The sequence below is a fragment of the Lissotriton helveticus genome, chromosome 5_1 (assembly GCF_964261635.1).
Source record: "Lissotriton helveticus chromosome 5_1, aLisHel1.1, whole genome shotgun sequence".
Lineage (NCBI taxonomy): Eukaryota > Metazoa > Chordata > Amphibia > Caudata > Salamandridae > Lissotriton > Lissotriton helveticus.
The window spans coordinates 277,912,991-277,938,351 of record NC_136065.1 but is presented as its reverse complement, the minus strand read 5'-3'; the positions used below and the strand labels follow the sequence as shown (position 1 = coordinate 277,938,351).

Sequence of the window (25,361 nt, the reverse complement as noted above, 5' to 3'; positions counted from 1 at the left end):
ACTCTGTTAAAAGTATGGAAGAGTTCACTTGTCCATGCAAACTTTGCACCTTTCCTCAGCAGGGCTCATAAGGGCTTCACATTTTGTGGGTTCCCATGCACCATCAGGGTATAATACTCTGCTAAGCCTAAAAATGACCATAGAGCATCTCTGTCTTTCAGAGGAACTTTTGTGATATGCCAAAATTGCATTTGTCCTTACTTATCGTCATTCCTGCCTTGGCTAGAACAGACAACACCTCGTACAGGGTCATGTTGTGTGCTTCCCAATCACTAGCGAAAAACAATATGTCATCTTGATAGGGTTGAACCCCTGAGATGTCCTTCAAGAGACTCTCCATGAGTTTTTGGCAGACGCTAGCTGCGGAAGCTAGGTCAGAGGGCAATTAGGGATACTTAAATACTCCAACAGGGGTGACAAAGGAAGTAAGGTCTTGCAAATTAGTCGTGAGCGGTATATGGTGATACACCAAGTGCAAGACTATGATGGAAAACAATTTGCTCCCACCCCTCCAACTTGGAAAGCAAGTTTTGTATCTTGGGGAGGGGGTGGCAATGAACCCGGTTTTTCTTGTTCAAGGAGCGCAAGTTGGCGCAAAGCCTAACCCCCCCAGATTTTTCCTCGCTACAATAGTGGGAGAAACCCTTTCTTACGAGTGAAGGCACTATGACCCCCTCAGCACACAGATTTTTAAGTACGCATTTAAGTTGATCTCTTGCACCCAGTGGAAGAGGACGTACTTTGTGAACAATTTGCTGAGCGTCTGACTTGGGACAAATTTGGTGTTCAAAGTCTTTGAGAGAATACACTCTGGCTTGATTAAAAAAAAATCGACATCTAAAGCATGTGAACCACTAGCAACACACGCCACATGGAGGCCCTCCTATGGGTAACCTGCTGAAATGTCACCTAAAACTATGGGGTTCTCATATCCCTGCACCAGGTGTAGGCCTATCCTGGCTTAGTCTTGGCATCTGATGATGTTCCGTCCCATGATGGCTGCATATACCTTTGTAACAATGCACATACCCAAACACTCCAGATTGTACATGAACTACCCCAGCATGTCAATATCAGACTCATCAAATGCTTTGGAGTTCACATCTGTCTGCTCTAGCTTGACTTTGTCACTCCATTTATCAAGATTTGGTTTGACAGTATTTTAATAAGATTAAAACTACACTCAGTAACCCTAATCCTGCTAATTTAGGTCTTTCTAGTCTTCCCGTTACGGCTGTACCTTCCGCGCCCCCCCTTCCTATCTCCCCTCCAGTCAACCCTATCATCAACCCTAAACCTGCCAGGCCAAAACATCTTAATCTCCCTAGTACTACTGAGCTACCTGCTCCCTGACACTACGTTGGTGCCCCCTCCACCTCCACCTCTCTCAGTTGATCCGTTCTGATACCTCCCTCAACACAATTGAGTATAATATTCCCAATACTAACCTTGACATTACATGCTTTTCATCTCCTAGTACCAGTAGCTCTAATCTGATTTTATCTCCTACCCTGCTCACAACTTTAAACCCCAGCACCTTTCCTTTGAACCCTCTAAGAACTTCCTCCTCTTCTATCTCTACACCCATTGCACTGGATACTACCTCAGGGACCCCTTTCCTTTGAACCCTCCTCGTCCTTCCTCCTCTTCTTTCTCTATATCCATTGCACAGGATACTACCACAGGCCCTCCTCCTTGAAACCTCAAAGGTTTTCTCCTCAACCTCTTGCTCGGAACCCTGACACCATCGATGCCAATCCTACCCCCCTCAATAGATTCCATAACTGAGCTCAAGCTAGGGTCTATCTCCCCTTGCAAGCTCTGTGAAGAGAAGGGGTCTCACCCATCATCTTATTCTGGGCAAGTACCTGACAATGACAGCATTCACCTGATTGAGGAGAAACTGGCTGAACTAAAGCTCAACCTCCTTACTGTAAAGGATAACGTCCAGACCCTCCTACACTGCTCATTAAAGAATGAGAAGTTGTGCAAACTCTGTCCTCCCCCAGGGACTGATCTTCCTACTCCTCCAGCAAGTATTATACGTGGTGGAATGGAAAGGTCCGCTGTCACTTACCCTAGCAACCCACGCTGGCCCTCTTAACCTCTTCCCAAACTTCAATCTAGACCCCTTAGGTTCCAGCCTCAGATGTCAGATGATAACACGCTCGCACTGTTACTATCGTATGATGACTATGCTGTCTCTCCTTGCATCATACCCACTATTTCATCTGATCTGGATAGAGATCCTAGTGTTAACTTTAGATCCATGAATAAAGATAATGTACTTCAGGTCGCCACGTCTCACCTATTGGAAGCAACTACAAACTCTCATATTAAATCAATGATTCTTAACTGCAGATCAGCAGTGAAACACGCATCAGATATCTCCGAACTCATCATCTCACAAGAATTGGACATCCTGATTCTTACGGAAACGTGGCTCAATGACTCCTCCTCCCCAGTACTCGACATCTTAATTCCTCCTGACTATGACATAATCAGATGCAATAGATCTATCAAATCTGGGGGGGGGTATTGCCTGCAGCCATCGTTCTAGCTTAGTTTTTTTAGTGTACTAGAATTAGAATAGTAGGCATGCGATAAGAATGTTTAGAGAACAACTGTGATAACAAGAATGTTATGATTCATTCTCCAGCTAGCTCCTTCTGAGCTGCATGCATTTGTTGTACCAAGCTTCTTGAATAAAGCATTAATTCAATTTCCTGCATTAAGTGTAATTACTACACTTAATTTGGCGAATAATCGGCGAGCAAACACCCTTTTAGACTACAAGAGGTTTAATGCGCATCTCCTGACGGATTTACGATCTACAAGGAGAAAGTGGGACGACGCTTAGGAGATCACTTATTTCTTTAAGTGTGGATCGGAGTGTCAACGCTTTAATCCTTTGCATTAGAAGGGAGAAGATGGCTTTTTGGACTCATTTGGATCTGCTTTGACGTTGTAGTAACAGTATTCTCTTTATAATAGTAATACGTTTACCGACCAACGGCAATAGGCAATTTTTAAATGACGCGCTGCAGCTCCGTCATTTCAAGGAATCTTTGCTCATCATCATTCTCTCTCAACTGAGCGTCACAAGCAACGCCGGATCACTGCTGTGAACAAAGAAAGAGGACTACATGTCCCTACGTAATCACTCTATTCTTCACGCATGGGGGTTATTTTGAGGGTATTTTTTGCATTACCTTTCAGATAAAGCTCTGTGGTGAAAGGATTACGCGTTTTACAAGCGTGTGAATAAACCACCTGCAATTTTTGGGAATTCGCCCATCAGGAAGCCCTACATTACGGTATTTAATTGTGACTGTTAATATTTTCTAAGGTACATTTACAAGTGCATGCAGCACTATTCACGTGAGGTTATGTGTATATATATATATATATATATATATATATATATATATATATATATATATATATTCCATCAACTTTCTGCTTCTCCAGCGCGGCATGCAGAAATCACGGACCACCAGGCAGTTTTCCGGTACGAAAGGTCAGTTTATTATAACCTCTCTGTTTCTTTAGGCATGACGCGTTTTGGGTAAACACTACCCTTGATCACATATATATATATATAAAACATGAAGTTTTGTCCATTCATCTTGGTTTGAGCTACCAGGACAGCGCTATTTACTTGAAGTTAAATACTCATTAGAAGTTAAATACTGGAACTTTGGGCCATTCATTTTTGAACTTCCTGGTACTGTTTTCACTTGGATTTCTTACGCTTTCAAGAGGGATCCACTGTGGTTCTGTTTATTACTAGTACTTTTATGGAATCTCATTTTACTTTTCTCTAATCATGCCCACTAATTCTTCTGACACAACACCATCAAGAACAAACGCTGCAGGAGATCTCAATGTGTCAAACTTACACATCAATTCTGCAAAGGAATTTTTACCAACACCTGGAGAACCTGTAGTAGCGTGGTTAGACTGGAAAGAGTATTTTCTCAATTATATTGCAAACTTGGAAGATGTTAGTGGACTTTTCTCACCTGAAAGAAAAAAAAGGATGTTGATGTATTCACTAGGTTCTGAAGGGTTGCGCATATTTAATGAATTACACAAGCATAATGAATTACACAAGCATGAGAGAACTGAGGGTGATATGGATGTCTTCAAAATGGCTATTCTGGATCTTGATGACCATCAGTTTGTATTGCTGTCATGAGACACACTTTCTTTCACACGAAGCAGGAAAAACATGAGACAATTGAGGAATATGTATCTTCTTTAAAACAATTGGCAAGTAAGTGTAGGTTTGCACAACTACACGACGAGTTCATTCGTGACCAGGTTGTCGTGTATCCTAAAAATAAGAGCTTACAGGATAAGTTATGGGTGGAAGGCGAAGGATGTTTAAAAGATATTATTGCAATGGTAAAAAAAGCTGAACTCTCTGAACATTGTGTAAAAGCTACACTTTCTCAAGATAAGAAAAATTCTGAAGAAATCGTGGGGAAGGTCGTAGAAAAAAATTCAACCTACAAAAGTTACAGAGGTGCGAAGACTGATAGAAGAAATTTCAGATAATATTGAGCAAAAGAAACATGGTAATTTGATTTGTTACAGATGTGGTAGTTACTCACACTCTGCAGCATATGAGAAATGTCCTGCTAAGTCTGCAAAGTGTTTGGAATGTGGCTTAATTGGACACTTCTCTAGAGTTTGCAGACGCAAGCCTAAGAACAAGTCTAAAGGAAAAGTTGCCTGCGTACAAGAAGGAGATGAAGATAGTTCTGCAAGCTCAAGTGATGATGATGTACAAGTCAATTGTGTTCAGAAGAAAAAAGTGGTACTAAATATCACTAGTAATTCTTCTTCAAAGCCCTTGTGTCTTTTCTCTCTGGGGGGCATTACAGTCGAATTAGCTGCAGACTCAGGGTCCCCCTTTACCATTGTTTCCCAAGATGTATGGAAAAGGCAATTTATCAATAATACTGGGGAATGGTTAGAACCAAATGACATTTCTGCTGAGAGTTTCACAGGAGAAAAAATTGACATGTTAGGTTTTAGAACCTTAATATTTCGTTTTAAGGAAAGACAATCTGTTGGGAAACTTTATATAGCTAAGGAAAGACCATTGGTTTTGGGGTGGAAAGACCAGAAGTTGTTAAACATCATTCTTGATCCGAATAGTAAGGAGCAAGTTTTAGTGTCTTGTGAGGGTAAGGACACTAGGAAGTGTTTACGAATGGTATGGGGAAACTAAAGGGTTTTACCCATCAAATTCGCTTAAAGGAGGGAGCTATTCCTAAAGTGCATAAAGCGAGAAATATTCCCTTTATAGTTATGGAGGAAGTTAAAGGAGAGTTGGAGAAAATGCTAAGTAATAACGTCATTGAACCAGTGGAAGCAGCCGAATGGGTTTCTCCATTGGTCGTTGCCCGAAAATCCAAAGGAAAGGCCCGTTTGTGTATGGACTTAAGATATCTTAATAACAATATTTTGATTGACCAGTTTCCACTTTCCAGGATTGATGAAATGTTATCCTTGACACAAAATGCTAAATGGTTTTCAACATTGGACCTTTCTGCTGCATATCACCAAGTGGTGTTAAACAAAAGCAGCAGACAGATTAGCAGTTCTGCACACCATTTGGTTGTTACAGATTTAAACAAATGCCTTTTGGTTTGGCATCAGCCGCTGCTGTATTTCAGAGGCTGATGTCGAACTTGTTCAGTCACATTCGGGAGGTTGTATTTTTTCAAGATGACATTTTAATAATGGGAAAGGACAAATTAAAGCATGATGCCATCCTTAGAGATGTTTTAACCATTCTTAAAGACAATGGTTTGATTGCTGAAGGCAGCAAATCCAAATTTGCGGAAAGATCTGTTACATATTTGGGTCATGCAATTGGTGGTACAGGCATTAAACCTATGAGCAATTTGGTGGAGGCCATCCTCAGTGCCCTTTCACCCAAATCTAAAGACGAACTTCGAGCTTTCCTTGGGTTAACAACTTCTCACAGAAGACTTATGATATGCGATTATTAGCAAAAAACAAAGCCACTTTTGCATGGAATGACGCTTGTCAAAGGTCATTTAATAGCATCAAGGAAGCTATTGCCTATGCACCTACATTACAAGGATTTGATCCACTTGCAAACACATTTGTAACTACTGATGCCAGTGGAACTAGTTTGGGGGGTGTTTTGTCTCAAATTTCTGAGCAGGGCAAAGAAGTTCTCTTTCTCCCACAGAAGAGAAATATTCAGTGAAACGTTGGCTTGCGTGTGGGCCATGGAGCATTTTAGGAAATGTATATGGGGAAAAAATGTGTTTTACTCTCTGATCATAAACCGTTGACTAAACTACTAACTACTGAGGGCCTTTCGAGAGCATCATCAAGAATTGCTAGGATGTCAATGAGACTTCAAGATTTTATGTATGAAGTACAATATGTCCCTTGAGCAAAATATGTGATTGCCAATTTTCTTAGTAGACTGTCTTTACCCATGAAGGAAATTGACACTGATCCCTGGTGTGATTTTTGTGTTGCTGCAGTGTTCAGCGACACTACTGGTTTACGTAAGAGTGATTGGGAAGAAGAATGTAAAAAGGACAATATTATGTTTAATGTCAAAAACAGAATTACTAATGGTTGGTCTAACGAATGCAAACTCAATGTGGAATTAAGAGCATTCTGGGAGGTACATGATGAATTGGGTTTGGATCGTGAATTTATTTGTAGAGGAGAAAACATTATACCGCTTTAAGGCATGCGAGCTAGGATTGTCTTGATCGGGCATGAAAGACATCCAGGTGTTTCTCGTGCTAAGAGAAATATTAAGGCATTGTGTTGGTGGATTTGTACGTGCTTGTGTAAGTTGTGAGAGTTCAGATAAAGCACAAAAGACACTCAACCCTCCTATGTCGTCACTGTCATGTCCCAATTAACCGTGGGAAAACGTCACTTTAGATATAATGGGACCCATAGTTTGGCAAGATGGAATTTCCAAGTATATTTTAGTACTTATTGACCTTTTTTTAAGGTGGTTGGAGATTGATGTTGTCACGAAGGTAGACACAGAGAGTGTTATTGGTTTCTAAGAAAAAAAAATTTTAAGAGAGGTTTTCCGGCTTCCATATTGATTGACAATGGAGTTCAATTTAAGTCTGATTTGATGAGAAAATTCATGGATAATACTGGTATTGAACAAATGTAAAATGTAGTGTACTTGTATAGCGTACAAATCGACCCCAGCTGGGGTATCTCGGCGCTTGTACGCATACCGCTGTGGAACCCTTCCTGGCTTTTCCCTGTGAAGTGCCCACTCCTGGGCACCCCCAAGGCATCCTAGCGTTGTGGGGGCCATTGTGGAGATGAAGCAAGCTATTGCCCAGAGTTGCAGAGTGGAACCCATGATTAGAATAGGCACCGAGGCAAGAATTATCAGGTCCGAGGAAATTGAGCCCAAGACCCACCGGGGCGGGTATTGAACCCTGGTCCCAGGCTAGACCTCTGCATCAGGGTCTGCCGCTCTAACCATTGAGCCACACTTCTCCACGCAACAGAAATGTACTGCTTTGTATCATCCCAGGGGTAACTCTGTTTTTGAGAGAGCTAATAGCGTTTTGCAAGGTGTCTTACAGTTAGTAAAGAAAGGTAACAAAAATTGGGATGATGAACTCAACAAGATGATCTGGTCATACAGAATTACAGTCCACGATACTGAGGGAGAAAGTCCTTTTGGATTAATGCGTGGAAGGTTTGCTCATTGCAAAATTAATCCCGGATGGTTGGGTAGAAGCAAAAGGTACGACTGGGATTGCAAACAGGTTAAGGAATCCATTATCAACTCTCAGTGCAAAAATAAACTTTATTTTGATGGCAAACATGATACCAAATAAGTGCGTGTAAAGGTTGGACAAAGTGTGAGAGTTAAGTGTGGAAAAGATTCTGGCAAGTTACAGCCTAAGTTTTCTGATCCTAGGATTGTAACTAAAGTCATGCGTAATACTGTGGAACTTGATGACGGTAGTATACATTACGAGTCATATTTCTATTTCAGGTGATACTTTGGTTAAAAAAAAGACACATGTTTTGGAAGGAAAAAAAGATTATTGGTGGATAGAAGTTTTGCCTTATATTGAAAAGGGAGAAGATGTGACTAAAAATTCTAAGTCTGGTTTCCTTGCTGGAGTTCAGAATTATAATTCCCATTTGTTGGATGTTCCACGGGTTACGTCAAGAGCTGATGGTGGTGTGAGTTTTGAAGTTCCTCAGGAGAGATGTAATAGTGAATGTGAGCTGGGCATTAATCCCGAAGAGATTGTACCTCTCAATCTTGTGAGTGTTGGGGAATCTGGTGTGCAGAATGGTGTCGAAAACAAATCCAGCAAATTTGGAAGACGTATTATAACTCCAAAGAAATTTGAGGAGTTTGTTCATTTTTGAAATTTCTTCTTATTGTATTTTATCTTATTTTTATGTTTTTATTAAGAAGGGAGATGTGTAGTAATTGGCATATCTCTTTAAAGTGTACTAGTATTAGAATAGTAGGCATGCAATAAAAATGTTTAGAGAACAACTGTGATAACAAGAATGTTATGATTCATTCTTCAGCTAGCTCCTTCTGAGCTGCATGCATTTGTTGTACCAAGCTTCTTGAATAAAGCATTAATTCAATTTCCTGCATTAAGTGTAATTACTACACAGACTCATAATGATCTGCTGGCCGCCTGGGAGCACCTAGACCTGGGGTCTCCAACCGGATCGATCGCGAGCTACCGGTAGCTCGTGGAGACCCCGGGAGTAGCTCGTGTAGCTCTTCAGTAGTATTTGGTGGTATTTTGGGCTATTAACCTTTCCGGCTCCATTTGCCCACCCTCACCCAAACAAGAAGCTCGGATTGGAGCTAAGCTGGGGTGGGGGCGGGCGAAGAGGATGATGCTCCTCTCCTGGAGCTGCAGACTCCTCTTGTGAGAGTCTGACTCTTGTGACGTCATTGTGTACTGAAAACGCGCTGGCATCGCACTGTCTGCCATTGTGCGATGGGTGCCAGCGTGGAGCAGTAGGAGACGTGACTTCCACCGCCAGAAGCAGCCAGCAGACATGCCTTCCAATGCCAGGAGACGTGCCTTCCACCGCAGGTAAGCTCAATGGTGGAATTAGGGATCCCGTGGGAGGGATGGCTGACAAGGCGTCAGAAAGCACCGGTGGAACAGAGGGCAGAAAGGCACAAAAAACAAGTGGAACAGAGGGCAGAAGGGCACAAAAAACGAAGCAAAAACGAGTGGAACAGAGGGCAGAAAGGCACAAAAAACGAGTGGAACAGAGGGCAGAAATGCACAAAAAACGAGTGGAACAGAGGGCAGAAGGGGCCAAAAAACAAGGGGAAAACGAGTGGAACAGAGGGCAGAAAGGCACAAAAAGGGGAAAACTAGTGGAACAGAGGGCAGAAAGGCACAAAAAATGAGGGGAAAGCGAGTGGCACAGAGGGCTGAAAGGCACAAAAAATGAGGGAAAAGTGAGTGGAGCAGAGGGCAGAAAGGCACAAAAAACGAGTGGAACAGAGGGCAGAAAGGCACAAAAAACGAGTGGAACACAGGGCAGAAGGGCACAAAAACCAAGGGGAAAACGAGTGGAACAGAGGGCAGAAAGGTACAAAAAATGAGTGGAACACAGGGCAGAAGGGCACAAAAAACAAGGGGAAAACGAGTGGAACAGAGGGCAAAAAGGTACAAAAAACGAGGGAAAAACGAGTGGCACAGAGGGCAGAAAGGCAAAAAAACGAGGGAAAAACTAGTGGAACATTAGGCAGAAAGGCACAAAAAACGAGTGGAACAGAGGGCAGAAAGGCACAAAAAACGAGGGAAAAACGAGTGGAACAGAAGGCAAAAGGGGCACAAAAACAAGGGAAAAACGAGTGGCACAGAGGGCAGACGGGCACAAAAAACGAATGGCACAGAGGCAAAATACAGAATACAGAAATATAGGGGCAGCTAAGAACAGAAGGCAGAACGGGCAGAGAGGCACGGGGGCAGCGAGGGGAACAGAAAGGAAAACCGGGCAGAGACACGGGGCAGCGAGGGGTACAGAAGGAAAGACCGGGCAGAGAGAGCACGGGGACAGCGAGGGGAACAGAGGGAAGAAAAAGGGGCACGGACCACGTACAGGCAGCGGGGAAAGACAGACAACAGCAGTCACAGACACAACAATGATAATACAGGCAATACAATAAAAGCAATAAAACGTTGAGCACCTTTCCAAATTATTATTTGCAGCATAAGAACAAATCAGTTCCACATTGAAGGTAAGATCGCTTTCCATGTATGTTTGTTAATTGAGCAGCATTACAATGATTATTTCAATTACAACGATTACTGGAAGGTCTTAATTTTGGACCTTAATTTTGGACCTATTATTTGGAATGTCTTGAAGCGTCACAAATCCAAAGTCATTCCTGTTGGTGTTCTAGGAAACTCTTAAGTCAGGCCTGTCTTGGGTATTTTGTTCAAACCGCAGTATGGGCTCTGATGAAATTAGGCTTAAAGTCAATGAAAATGGGCGTGGGGGGTCTCTCGGAAAAATGCGCAAGTTGCTTCGGGTTCAGTAGCTCATGACGATTTTCACTGGCCAGAAGTAGCTCTGACTACACAAAAGGTTGGAGACCCCTGACCTAGACACTGAAATTTGGAACAAGGACAAGATTGTTTGTGTGCTTCACATGATCTATCATCCCCCTGGGGATAACTTGCGTTTCTTAGAGCAATTGATGGAATCTATCTCTGCTTGCTCAGACCTCCACCCTAACGATATCTTCCTCAGTGACTTCAACCTTCACTGGAATGACACAAATTATCTGCTAATTTGCTCCTTTAAGGCTTTCCTCTCCGACCTCAACTTCATTCAGGCCTGCAATGGACCTACCCACTACAAGGGCGCTACCCTTGACCTTATCATAGCTAGAGACCACATCATTCAACTTGTTGACATTGTACCCTGTGATTGGTCGAATCATCTCCAAATCTCCTTTCACATTCTGGAAAAGGTTTTGCTCAGATAAGGTCAATCGCTCAAAAACAAACAGCTGGCTTGTAATCTGAGAGACAGCAACATCTCTAATCAATCCAACTTGAGCAAGAATCTGGTGGAACCTCCCCCTAACATGAACAATTTGGAAGAATTGCATGATCATTACATCAACTCTATGTCAAGTATTCTGGACTCTGCTGCTTCGATGCAACTCAAAAGGATTCTGTGCAAACAATCCAAACCCTGGTTCAATGGCACCCTTAATGATGAGCATCGCAAACTAACACTCTCTGAGAGACGTTGAAGAAAAGCTCCCTCCACCTCTAGTCTCAAGCAGTTAAGGAAGATGAGAAGCTCATATAACAAACACATACACATTGCTAAAACAGATCACTTCATGGCTCAGCTAGACAGTGCTAAAAACCGACCGAAGAAACTGTTTGATATCATCAAACAACAGGCTAACCAGTATACCAATCATATCCCGGCAAACAAGACGTCTGGCCCCAGTGAGGAGGACTTCTCAGTGCACTTTTCTGAAAAGTCTAAGGGACATGTCATCAACAAACTGCGATAAATATCACAAGGCACGCTTAACATGATTTTTTCTATCGCTGGCTATCGTTGGATTGCATCGCCATGTTAGCACGCTATTAACAACGCTTAGCACCTTGGCGACATGAAATCCAGCAATAGCGGCGAAAACCCCCAACAGCGCTGCAAATCCAGCGATAATTTTGTGAGATAAAGCATAAACTCGCTAATACAGCCCTGTGGCAATCCACGCAATCCACCTCCCATTATACATATGGCTAAGTCCGAAATTTAGCAGACGTTAAATACCTGCGATAAAGGGTGCATAGTGCAATTTTTCTTGTCGCTTTGCGGGTCTGCTGCAAGCTTTTTAATATCGCGAAGCCGCGTTAGCGACTATTTCCATGTTGTTTTGCTCTGGAATGCCTACTTTGCATGTCATTAGCGATGGCAAGCAGGGCGATAAAAAACCGGCAGCTAACTTGCGGAAATTAGCGCTAACACGAGTTAGCGCAAGCTTGTAAATAAGGCGATAAAAAATTACCACGTCAGCTGCATGAAAGTGTCGCTAGCGCTGTGATATTGGCCTTGATAATATGCCCCTAGGACTACTGATCTGGAGCTTCAACTTGCCGCTGCTAACTTGATGTCTATGAAAGCCCTGGGTTTGGCAGTACCTACAGCAGTGTGTGCTCCTCTATACCCCACAGAGTACACTCTCAAAAACAATGCCTCTTGGAATTCCTTCCTGCTTCCGGATGGGGAGGAATTGTCACATTACTTGGCGTCTCTTAAACCATCCAACTATTTCAGTGATCCACTTCCCGCTAAGTTTCTCAAAGATCTCAACTCAGCCATTCTCCCTCTCTGGACCAGGATCATCCATCAATCTCTCATACAGGGAGGATTCCTGACTGCCTTAAGATGGGGCAAGTCACACCCATCCCCAAGAAGCCTAATGCAGACTCAGTGGGTCCCAATAACTTCCGTCCTATCACTAGCATCATGTCTTTAGTAAAATTGCTCGAGAAATGCGTTCACACACAGCTTTGTGACCACATCAAGAAATTTCAGCTCCTAAACCGACACCAGTCAGGCTTTAGAACAGGTCACAGTACAGAAACAGCTCTAACTCACATTGTTGATAATGCCTGTGGGGGCTCTTGACCAAGATGCTCCTTATCTTCTGATCCTTCTTGACTTGTCCTCTGCTTTTGACACTATCAAACATGATAACGTGATTACTCTTCTTCAACATAGGATAGGGTTATCTGGCTCTGTCTTAAATTGATTTGCCTCTTTCCTTCATAACCGAACCCAAAGAATCAAAGTCAACCAATCTCTGGCTGCCTGTACCCCGGTCTCTATTGGGGTACCTCAAAGATCTGCACTCTCGGCCACGCTCTTTAATCTCTTCATGGCACCTCTAACTGCTATTCTGAACTGCGCTCGCATTCAGTATCATATGTACGTGGATTACACTCAACTGTATTTGAAGATCTCATCTCCAGATGACATTGAAACTCTTAATGGGGTGCTGAAAAAAACTCAACAATGGCTAACGCATAATCATCTGTTACTAAATACATTCAAAACAGAATTTCTTCTGATTACCCCCGTAAACACTCGGCCCCTACGCAAAACTGAATGAAAAAAATCTCAGCACTCAACTGAACCCCTCATATGGTGGACTCCGCTTGTTCTTTAGGCGTCACCCTGGACAAATTCCTAAACATGCAAGGGCACATCAGTTGCACCATTAGGAGTGCCACTCATCAGCTCAACACTCTTAGGAAAATCAAACCTTTCCTACCTCCTGAGGACATCCAGTCAGCAGTCCAATCCCTAGTTATCTCACCATTGGAATATGGTTTGGTGACCCTAGCTGGGCATCCAAAGACTAGGTTAGCTCCGCTAGGAGCTACTCTGAACGCCTAGGCCAGACTCATCACAGACTCCAGAAAGTATGATCATATTACACCTGACTTAAATTCAACTAAACAAGGCTTTCCATTGAAGCAAGGATCCGCTTCAAGATAGCTTGTCTGACACATAAACCTCTTTAGTCAATACCCCCATTTGCCTGCCAAAAAAACTCGAGCTCTCCGATTCTAGTCGGAACTTAAGAAGCTCCAATACTCTACTACTGAAACCTCATTAATTCAACAAAAAAAGAAATTACAACCGCTCCTTCTCAGGGCTGGCTCCAAGAATTTAGAATGCCCTTCCGACGGAGATCAAAGCCAACCCCTCGACAGGTCAAATGGCTACTCTTGGATGAACTTCATCAGCAATAGTCCTCATGACATTTTCTAGTCACTTCCTTCTCTTGCTTGACGATCGTTTTATATTGTGTTTCGAAATGTATTTTGTTGTCCTTATGACTTAGTGCTCTGCTAAAACTTCACGCCCCCTTCTAGTAGGGCCGTTACCTGTTGATCACTTGCTACTTCGTATTACCCTTGCACCCCCATTTACTTTTTATATTTTAGGTACCTCTTATGTTTCCTTATTGTATTGTACTCATGCTGTTCCTCATGTCAACGTTAGTTAGTTTGTACAGCGTTCTGATACCCGTCTGGGTCTTGTTCGCGCTTTACAAAACTTTGCAAATAAAATAAAATAAATAAGAAAGATGATTTCTGACATGATGGTAATTGGTGATCCTGAATCAGCCATGACCTGAATCTTAACTTCACTAATTACTGCAGAGCCCAATAGTCCCTTAACCTTGTTGGAATCAAAGACAGCATTGTCATATAGTTGGTATGACACTATTAAGCTTTTCTGTACACACGTCTACTGAATCTGAAACCTCTATGCTGTTGACTCAGGTGGATCTTTTGCCCGATCTGCACACTACCTGGAAGTTGACAATCTTTTCACATTATTAACATCTTTTGTCAGTTGCAGGGCAGTTGGCACTGGGTGCTAAGGTGAGTTTTTGAGCTGCATCTAAAGGAAATTGTATTACCATTTTTAAAAGGTTGTTTCCCAGCTCTGCCTACATTTACAGTACTAATAGTATCTGCCAAATCATATCCAGTAACATTTAAAGCACTGACTGAGTGTTTGCTATGAATTGATTTAGTTGAAATCATTAAGCGCTCAATGCCCTTTGCTATGTCAATAGACTCCAGCAGCGTGGGTTTCCTGCAGCTGAGCAGCTGTTCCCAGATTTTATTTAGAGAAGAAGGCAAACACAAACTAGTCTCTAATATATATGTCAGTATGTGCCTTAAACCTACACATATCCGCTAGGACCCTTAAGGCAGAAATGTATTCCTCTACACTTTCATCAGCGCACTGCTTCCTCATAAAAAAGTTATGTCTCTTAAGCACTATGATTGGTTCTTCAGCATAATGCTTGCTCATGTGTGCCAATGCCTCTTTGTAGAAATCCCAATCCTCACCATCACCAGAACTGCCTTGTGGTGGAGGAATAGTGGGAGATTTTCAAGTACCTGCTGTCCCGCAAAGCCAGTATAACTATACCAAATTGACACTTTGCGTTCAGGCGAAAACTTAATTGCATCAATGGCTACTAGATAGTTCTCAAAAACTTTCACCCATTAGCGCCATTTAATACTCGGTTTACCTGGTTGCTGTTGAAAGAAGTGCAGTTGCATGAAATGCTGTGCTGGGGCCATTGCAAGAGTAGCATGAAGACACTTAAAATGCCTCAAAATGTGCCTATAACCAGGTGATTTTAATAAAGTACCACAGGTGTGCCTGTCACCTTATGTGCAGGCTGTTAAGAAGAGTCTTACTTGTTCTGTGATAATGATCAGGTGTACCTGTCACCATAAGTGCAGACAAACAAATTGCTTACTTGATTCTCGCACTGCAGTGACTTTGAAGAAATAACTATGCAAATTTGGGTCTAACAACCTGCCCAATCAAAGATGTCCACTGAAACATCATGAGGCACGCTTCTGTTGATACAAAGAGCCTAATAGGCTTCCCAGACATAGATGGCCGCTGGAGCATCACGGGCATGATGATGTGCATCCTGAGATGTGCCCGCAGCTCCTCATGTGGACCAGCTTAGCAACGCCCTTAAAGCCAGACCCTCCAACACAAAACACTTGCTGGGATTTCAGCAGCAACACGCAGGAAATTACTCACAGCAGAATCCAACCCAGATGAATGGGCAATGGGATGTGTGCCACACCTCCAAACAGGCTTGGGGCAGAGGGCCACAGGAGTTCCGGAGGGTCAGAGACACCACAAAATGCAAGCTTGGTGTGTGTTTGGCCATCATTCCGCTTTTCGCCTAGTTGTTAGAAAGGGATCACGGAAGCAGTACTGAAGTTTTGCAGCTTTATTGTTAAATAACATACACCCACAACCAGGAGTGTCCAGCATCTGCGAAGTACATCCGGCAACTGAATAACGTTTTGGTGAACCAGGCAGGAACCATTCCATTCCAGAGTGTTGAAGCAATTATGAATCATAACAAGGTATTTTCGTGCTACAGAGTCGTATGAGGATTCTCCATACTACGCACTGGCTCTTTGGATAAGATCTGGAGGTGTTTGGCAAGGTCTGTTGGGTCCAGTTGCACTCTGAAGTGGCTGTGAATGGCAGTGAGTTTGTTGCTGAACAATTAGGAGAGATTGTTGCAGAGGTCCTGTAAGTGGGTGATCGAGTTGGCTTGGCCATTGGTGAGGTGAAATCCTTCACAATGCGAAGATTTCTTTGCTTCTGTTGGTGCTGGCATCAATGCGATCCACCAGAGTAGCATGTTTTGTGGTCTAGATTATTTGGTCATAGTGTCTCAGGGTGGTTTTGAACGTGCTTCTGTATGTATTGTCCTGCCTCATTCTCCATTTGCACTCCAGTTTGTAGTGGTGTTTCATTAGTCTGAGTTCTTCTGTGTACCAATTGGCCTGGGGTCTAGATCTTGTTGTACTGCTGTGTTTGAGGGGGATCAGGGAGTCAGCACAGGAGGTGAACCAATTGTTGAAATTATTATAGATTTTGGAGGCCGTTGCTGTGTTGTAGTGTTTCAGTGAGTGATGAGAGCCGTGTTTCTGCCCTTGTTAGTGATGCTGTTCCAGTTTTGGTGGGCTGGTCTGGCTGTGGTACATGTACATTGGACAGGGACGGGGATGCTGAACTTGATGAGGTCATGCTCTGTTTGGGAGACTGGTGTGAGCTTGTCGACTCTGATGTTGTTGAAGGTGGTGAAAATAGGGTCTAGGAGGTGTCCAGCAAGACTTTTTTCAAATCTTCGGTGGGCAATAATATGCAAAATCATCCTTGTCGCCAGGGGTGGCTCTTCCATGTGGGTGGAGGAGTGTCGCCCTAATGCTTTCTCGCACTGCGAGAAGCAGAAACATAAAATTGTATTATAAATACCATTTGATGTTTCTGCTTCTCGCAGTTGGGGGCGGGCGGGTGGACGGTCCTGCTCTACGCAGGGGAGGAGTGGCTTGCCCACTCTGAGGGCGTTGACTGTCAGGCTGACCGAACCAGTCATACGCACTCTCCCTTTACTCCATGCAGGCTGCATGCAGCCTGCATGGAGAAAATGGCCTCCCCCTAGACGCCTGTGTGGTCAGCGTACCAGCCAATCTCAACTCTTCCATTGCAGCATTGTAATTGGCTTAGGGGAGGGAGGCTGCCTGCGGCTGCTTTCTGTTTCAGCGAGACGACACGGCATGATCCCCTTCCCACGCTACCCCACTGCCCCTCCACCTGCTAGTCATACATGCTGCGACTGCTGGTCGCCAAAATATGGTGAAGTCCCAGACCCATAGCAGGAGGAAAGCCGATGAGAAAGTTCCAGGAAGAGTATATTTCCAAGAGTAAGTTATATTCATTAAAGTTGCCCACGATGAGCAGGCAGGAGCCGCTGGCAATGCTGTCGTCCAGTTGTGCTGTCCAGATGGAATGCCCAGAACCAGGGCAACAGAACAGAAGTACATAATAGTAACAAATACACAAACACTTTTAAAGCAATATACATAAATGCATACCATATACCATGAGCACAATATAATTGCAAAAAAGAATATAAACCACAATACAACAGTCCTTTTATTCATTGGGTGAGGCCCAGATTTCCTAGGTCTTCGACGCATACATAATCTACACTGTGGGTATGCTTCTTCCTTCAACAAAGTGGGTGCTGCGAGGTGCTATTAAGAAAAGTAGCAATTTTATTATGCGACTTTTTGGGACTCAAAACTTTATTTTAGTAACTGGCCCATAATTGCACAGCATAAGCACTGCAGGTCATGAATGTCTGACAAAATATCGAGATTCACAATATCGACGTACAAAAATATCGGAGCAAAAATATCGAAATCAAAAATATCGGGTTCCTATACTTAACTAGATATATACACAAATATCGATTTTTTAATATCGATATACAAAAACATCGTTTACTTTTATATCGACTACATTAACATCGGAAAACAAAAATATCGCTATCTACAAAAAATAATGACATTAACTATAATATCGACATCAAAAATATCGTGCACTTCAATATCGGATTATCAGCTATATCGACTTTTTATATGCATCTGTTTGCATAATTAATTAACGTTTTATATGTGTTCACATCTAAATAAACACACAATACTTAAATTAATACTATAGACACACTATTAATTTGTCAAAAATATCCTATTGGTATAATTATATCACCTACACATATAAAAATATTCTATACTACTTTGTATAATTTTATAATTTGTTTTTGTTTTTCACTTCTATTACAAAGTAATCACAACTGAAATTCAAATATACTAACTAACCAATCACAAACCTAATTTTTTAAATAAACCAATAGCAAAGTAATTACTACTGACACTGCCCTATATAAACAATTAAAATCTAAGCACAAACTACTTGCCAAAAGTCACTGAAGGAGATTCATCTCTATCCGAATTGCTGCACAACAACTAGAAGAACCAGACTATCAACCTACTATCACATCTTCTAAGTAAGTAAATAAAATAGAAAGTGCATTATTTGCTAATACTACTTACTTACCTGCTAAATACCCAGTGCCCCTTTGCTATTCATACTACTTAACATGCTAAATAATTATATGAAACTATTTTTTTTAAATACAACGAGTACTGAATATTCTACTCAAAATAACTGTGAACAAACCCTAGGAATACAGATTCTAATAACTATGTAAGTAATTTCACATTGATTCATTATGTGCACATAAATCTAAACACACAGAAATAATGACTTTTGCCCCACAAATTTCTTTTTTTCTGTAGATTCTACTACTGAAAACTGCACTACTAATGAACTAAGGACATCAGTACTATTTCTCCAATACATTTTACTACGTAAGTATTATGCAACTGAAATAAATGTGGAAAAACAATACTAACTTTTAGAACTGTTCTAATTATGTTCTATTATATATTGTTTATTTACAGAGCAAACACAACGAATAGATATACAGACATAATACAGAACTCCACATTCTGAATAATACAGATAATAATCACAAAGTAAGTATATTAAAGAACATAATTACCAGATAATCTATTAAAAAACATACCAACATGGTGATTATTCTAATACATATGTTCCTTTTTTATTTAAGATAACACTACAAACTACTCTCCAGAAGCTGAAGAAACAACTATACTGGCAAAGACCAACCTAAAAAAATATGTAAGTATCTTCACAATGTGAATCATGAAGATACACTTTTGTAGTAGAAATGAGCTCTAACATTGCAAATGTACCGAAACATTAATTAATAATATACTACTTTCATGTTTTTCATAACAGCTACAACAACATCACAAACAATTATCCCCAACTAAAGAAGCAAGCAGCTCCTAATTTTGCTGTAAATTCAAAAACACGTAAGTATAAACATTCCTACTTATCACTAACATAGATTATTTATCACATTTAATTTGACATTAACTATTATATATACATTTTATAGATATACAAAGTACAAAATGACCGAAGGAGCCGAATTTGTGACCAGCCAGAAAGGAAAACTATTACTATGCTACATGGGTTACACTTATACACAAGAAAAGCAATATGGCATGCAAGTTAATTGGAAATGTTGTAAATATTATTCTAACAAGTGCTATGGCAGAGCAACAACTAAAGAAGCTACAGTACTGTATACTAGGGAACACAATCATCCACCTATTGTTACTGAAATAGAAGTTAGAACAGCTTTGGAAAATATAAAAGAAGCTAGTACAGGTTCCCAAAAGCAAACAAATGTCATTTTAAAAGAAGCCATTCCTAAAATCCCAAAAACTGCCACAACTCAAATGCCAAATATCCTCTCCTTAAAAAGAACTATAGCACGAACTAAAAAAGCTACTACTTCTACAACACCATCTCCCAGAACATATCAGGATATAAATTTAACTGCTAACCAAATAATAACTTTAAATAAACAACCATTTATAGTTTACGACAACGAAAACAATGACAAAAGGCTTATAATTTTTGGTACCAGTATGAATTTAGTTAAACTGCAGCAAAGCCAATATTGGATGATGGATGGAACATTTAACATCTGTCCCAAACCATTTTTCCAATTATACACAATACATGGCCTCTACCACAACTGCAACATACCTTTGCTATATGCACTATTACCAAACAAAAATAATTCCACATATATGGAGTTAATAAATATAATTAAACAAAAAACTAATGATTTTTCTCCTGAAAGTATCATTCTTGATTTTGAGCAAGCAATGCTCTCAACTATCATAAAAATCCACCCCCATACCTGCTTTCAAGGCTGCTATTATCATTTAAACCAGTGTTTATGGAGACACCTTCAAAAAACTACCCTAAGTGTCGAATATGCTACAAACTCATCTTTTGCTTTCCAAATTAAAAAACTCATTGCACTTGCTTATGTACCTGAAACAGACGTAGCTGAACACTACAACATTCTTATAGACAGCCCCTTCTACAAACAAAATGAAGCTAAATTAAGTCCATTTCTGGACTACTTTGAAGACACCTGGGTAGGCAGACTCCACAGATCTGGCCACAGACGAAATCCCAAATTCCTCATACCCTGGTGGAACGTTTACAGAAGTACCCTTAACGGAGATTCAAAAACTAACAATGCAGTGGAAGGTTGGCACAATGCATTTGTACAATCAACTGGCAGAACCAAACCTACTCTAGAACATTTCATTAAATGCCTACAGAAAGAACAGAGCTACCAGGAATTTAGAATGGACCAATCTGTAACTGAACTTGTCCCTAAAACATCAAAGCAAAATAAACAAATGCACAAGTACCTGGAAGAACAAGTTATACTTTACCCTAGTACAAAAGGCATAGAATACCTAAATATCATTGCCAAAACACTACTCTAATTAATTCCCAAAATGTTATAAAACACTAAAAGTATCACCTAAGTATGGAAAAATATGTAACGTGAGCTTCTAAAGTATTTAATGTATGCAATATATAGAGATATTATTATAATATATGCACACATTAAAACTAAATAACAAGTAAAAAACTATTCCATAATAAAAATAACATTACCCACCCACACAAAATAAGAAAGCAAGGACTTACCAATCATGTTGTCAATCCAATAACCTCCTTGTCCACCAAAGTAGTCCAGGTAGTGCCAAATTAACCCCCAAAAAAATGTAAAAATACAACTGTTCCAAAATTAAGACATCCACGTTATCCAGAGCCATCGAATAAGCATTAAAAACCCGAAAAAATTGAAAAATAGAAAGAATCGCTCCAGCAAAACCGAAAAATGTAAAGAAGTGTTTGTAAAGCAGTGTTGAATTAAACAAACAAACACTTCCTTTAAAAAAAACGGAACTTCCGATGTAGCATACACCTATGACAAAAACATAGAAAACAGACATTCCCACCCACATTAATTAGCTAGTAATTAGGTACAAACATATTAAAATAGATTATTTCACTTGTAGATATACCGTAAAAGACTAAAATTCACTCTATATATAATGAGTTAACTAACTAACACTACGTGTATATACCATAAGTAATTATCTGTTTTCGAAATCTAAAACATACCTCCCTCACATTCAACAACACAAAATATAAGGTCACTAATCTCAAAACATCATTAAAATACACATAAAACATATAAAATAAACCTTACCTGAAGCAACGTGAAGTGTCTCCCAACCGCGATCAGCCCTTCTTCCAAATAACCCAAAACGACCTAACCGGTTACAAAATAAAGCACCCAAATGCAATAAAATAGTCCCAAGTATAAAATATAATATATATACTTCACTAAATATGCAAAAATGAACATTAAGTTTCTATTATTGTAAAGAAATATTTACTTTAATCCTACAATGATTTGATTAACAAATATGTAAATGAATGTAATAAATACATATTATGAAAAGAATAATATTTATATTAACAATGTCTAGAAATATAACTACATTGTCAAAAATTATAATAATAGAAAAATGTGTTAAAAATATGTGACTTACATAATAAATATTTTATGTATTGAAATAAAGTGTAAAAACATACTTTTGTTATTTCTACATTTCTTTATGAAATTACAATATGTAAAAGAGATAATAAATAATATTCATTTTTGTACAAAAAGTATGAAAATAATAATGCTTCTGTATAGTTGCTTATCATTGTGTTTATAAAATATGTTTATAAAACCAAATGTAATAAAAAGAATTTTGTAATGAAATAACATTTTATTTGTGAAACATAAATAAAAATAATGTTTCTACAATCATGTTGAACTATTTGTATCATTATCTTACTATAATGTAACAATCTTATCAGAAATTTTGCACTGTATATTAAATGTGAGAATATGTTGGTCTCTAATAATTTAATTATTACTATACCAAATCCAGCGTACATTAAATTAAAACTGACCCTGAACCCAAAAAATACCCCTTTACCCAAAAACCCAAAACTGACCCTGAACCCTAAAAATACCCCTTTACCCAAAAACTGAAAACTGACCCTGAACCCTAAAAATACCCCTTTACCCAAAAACCCAAAACTGACCCTGAACCCTAAAAATACCCCTTTACCCAAAAACTGAAAACTGACCCTGAACCCAAAAAATACCCCTTTACCCAAAAACCCAAAACTGACCCTGAACCCTAAAAATACCCCTTTACCCAAAAACTGAAAACTGACCCTGAACCCTAAAAATACCCCTTTACCCAAAAACCCAAAACTGACCCTGAACCCTAAAAATACCCCTTTACCCAAAAACTGAAAACTGACCCTGAACCCTAAAAATACCCCTTTACCCAAAAACCCAAAACTGACCCTGAACCCTAAAAATACCCCTTAACCCAAAAACTGAAAACTGACCCTGAACCCAAAAAATACCCCTTTACCCAAAAACTGAAAACGGACCCTGACCCCTAAAAATACCCCTTTACCCAAAAACTAAAAACTGACCCAGAACCCAAAAAATACCCCTTTACCCAAAAACTGAAAACTGACCCTGAACCCTAAAAATACCCCTTTACCCAAAAACTGAAAACTGACCCTGAACCCAAGAAATACCCCTTTACCCAAAAACTGAAAACTGACCTTGAACCCTAAAAATACCCCTTTACCCAAAAACTGAAAACTGACCCTGAACCCAAGAAATACCCCTTTACCCAAAAACTGAAAACTGACCCTGAACCCAAGAAATACCCCTTTACCCAAAAACTGAAAACTGACCCTGAACCCAAGAAATACCCCTTTACCCAAAAACTGAAAACTGACCCTGAACCCAAAAACTACACCTTTACCCAAAAACTGTAAACTAACCCTGAACCCAAGAAATACCCCTTTACCCAAAAACTGAAAACTGACCATGAACCCTAAAAATACCCCTTTAACCAAGAACTGAAAACTGACCCTGAACTCTAACAATACTCCTTTACCCAAAAATAATTATTATTATGTAATTACAAAATAATTATTAATTAACAATAACAATAAAGTTAATATATTAGCACATTAGCTGTAAAGAAATAAATTTAATTATTATTATTTTTTCCAAATTAATTTACAATAAGTAAAAAATATATATTAAACTAAATGAAGCTAATTAATATAATTAACCAATTTATATTAATTAATTACCAATTAATTATTATTTAAAAATATGTAAAAAATTATATTAATTATTTAACTAATTAATAATAATTAATTAACAATTATTTATTATTTAAAAATATATACAAAATTATATTAATTAATTAACTAGTTAATATTAATTAATTACCAATTAATTATTATTATTTAATTACCAATTATTTATTATTTAAAATTATGTCCAAAATTATATTAATTAATTTACTAATTAATAATAATTAATTACCAATTATTAATGTTGTACTATTATGTACGATATTATATTAATTAATTAACTAATTAATATTCATTAATTACCAATTAATTATTATATAAAATAATGTACTAAATTATATTAATTAATTAACTAAATAATATAAATTATTTACCAATTAATTATTAAGAAAAAGTTTTTTACATATATATATTAATTTATTATTTATTTTAAAATTACTTCCCACCCTTATCCCCTATAAACCCAATAACCCGCTCCTAAAACTATATATGTTTTTTAAAAATATTTTTATATCAAATATATTGTAATTTTTTAATATAGACCTTTTTATCAAATTTTTATTTACAATTATTATATTTTTTCCTACACTATTTATTTTTTCCATTACTACACGATATTTTGTATTGTCGATATTTTGTCATACGATATTATTTTTTTCGATATTTCTACTTACTTACCTATTACGATATTTTTGTATCCGATATATTTGCTTCCCAATATTTTTTACCTTCGATATTTTAACTTCGATATTTTGTCTTTCCGATATTTTGTCTGTGTACCGCAGGGCGTGCCCTCGGAAAACTGAATTCAGCACCTTGGATAGAACTGCGGCCTGAGGGGCTGAAAAAACAGAGTGGATTCCTGCAAGAAAAGACGGAATTCGACGGAATTTATACAAGAAAAGACGGCATTAAAATAGCGAATTACCTCAAGAAAGGGGTGCATTACTGTAAGAAAATAGACGGCATTAAAAGACCTCGGTCAAGACTTCATCACAAGAAGACGCCTTTGAAGTGCTGCTTGTGCAGGGTATATTATTAAGTGTATCGTATGTCAGTGAGCTCGTTACGTCATTTAATATTGTAATCCTATATTATACGACCCCTGGCTCGTCCCCCGCCCAGCCGAGTGTTGGTCCGGTCCTTCGACCTCGCTTCCAAGGACGAGTCCTGCTTCCTGGCCTCTACGGACTCGCAGCTGTCACGCAGGATGGGGAGGGAGCGCCGACGTTTCAGACTTTGGTCAGCCTGGATCTGTTTTCTCTCTTCAGACCAGGGGGAGACCGACAGGGTCAACAAACCCCCATATCACTGATGGAGGCAGCGGAGAAGCGACAGCCTGGCGCCCTTCCTACCCACAGACCACCACTCCTGGATCTCAGGGTGATGATGGTACTGTCTGTAGCCCTACCCCTAGAGTTGGATTTAATGGTACAGCCCTCTGAGGCCGTTACTTCTAGAGCTGGTGTGACTTTACTGCCCTGCAGCCATTCACTCCTAGAGCCCCTTCACCCCCGGAGCTAGGGGTGATGATGTTACTGCATGTGCCCCCGCCACTGGAGGGGGGTTTGATGATGATGATGCTAAGGGAGGCCCCTCCCCTAAACATGAGGCAATAATATTTCTGCTCTGGCGCCATTCACTCCTAGAGCTCAGGTAACATCACTGCCCTGAGAGACTCTTCACCTCTAGCA

At 39.8% G+C, this 25,361-nt stretch overlaps 1 long non-coding RNA gene across 1 annotated transcript in view; it reads right to left on the bottom strand.

Annotated features, from left to right (window-relative positions):
• The window catches only part of LOC144754439 (uncharacterized), a 74,663-nt gene that overhangs the window by 3,209 nt on the left and 46,093 nt on the right, over positions 1 to 25,361 (bottom strand). The window contains exon 3 of the long non-coding RNA XR_013594724.1: positions 3,903 to 4,025. This is a non-coding gene — a long non-coding RNA (uncharacterized LOC144754439). The remainder of the gene's footprint in view (positions 1 to 3,902; positions 4,026 to 25,361) is intronic.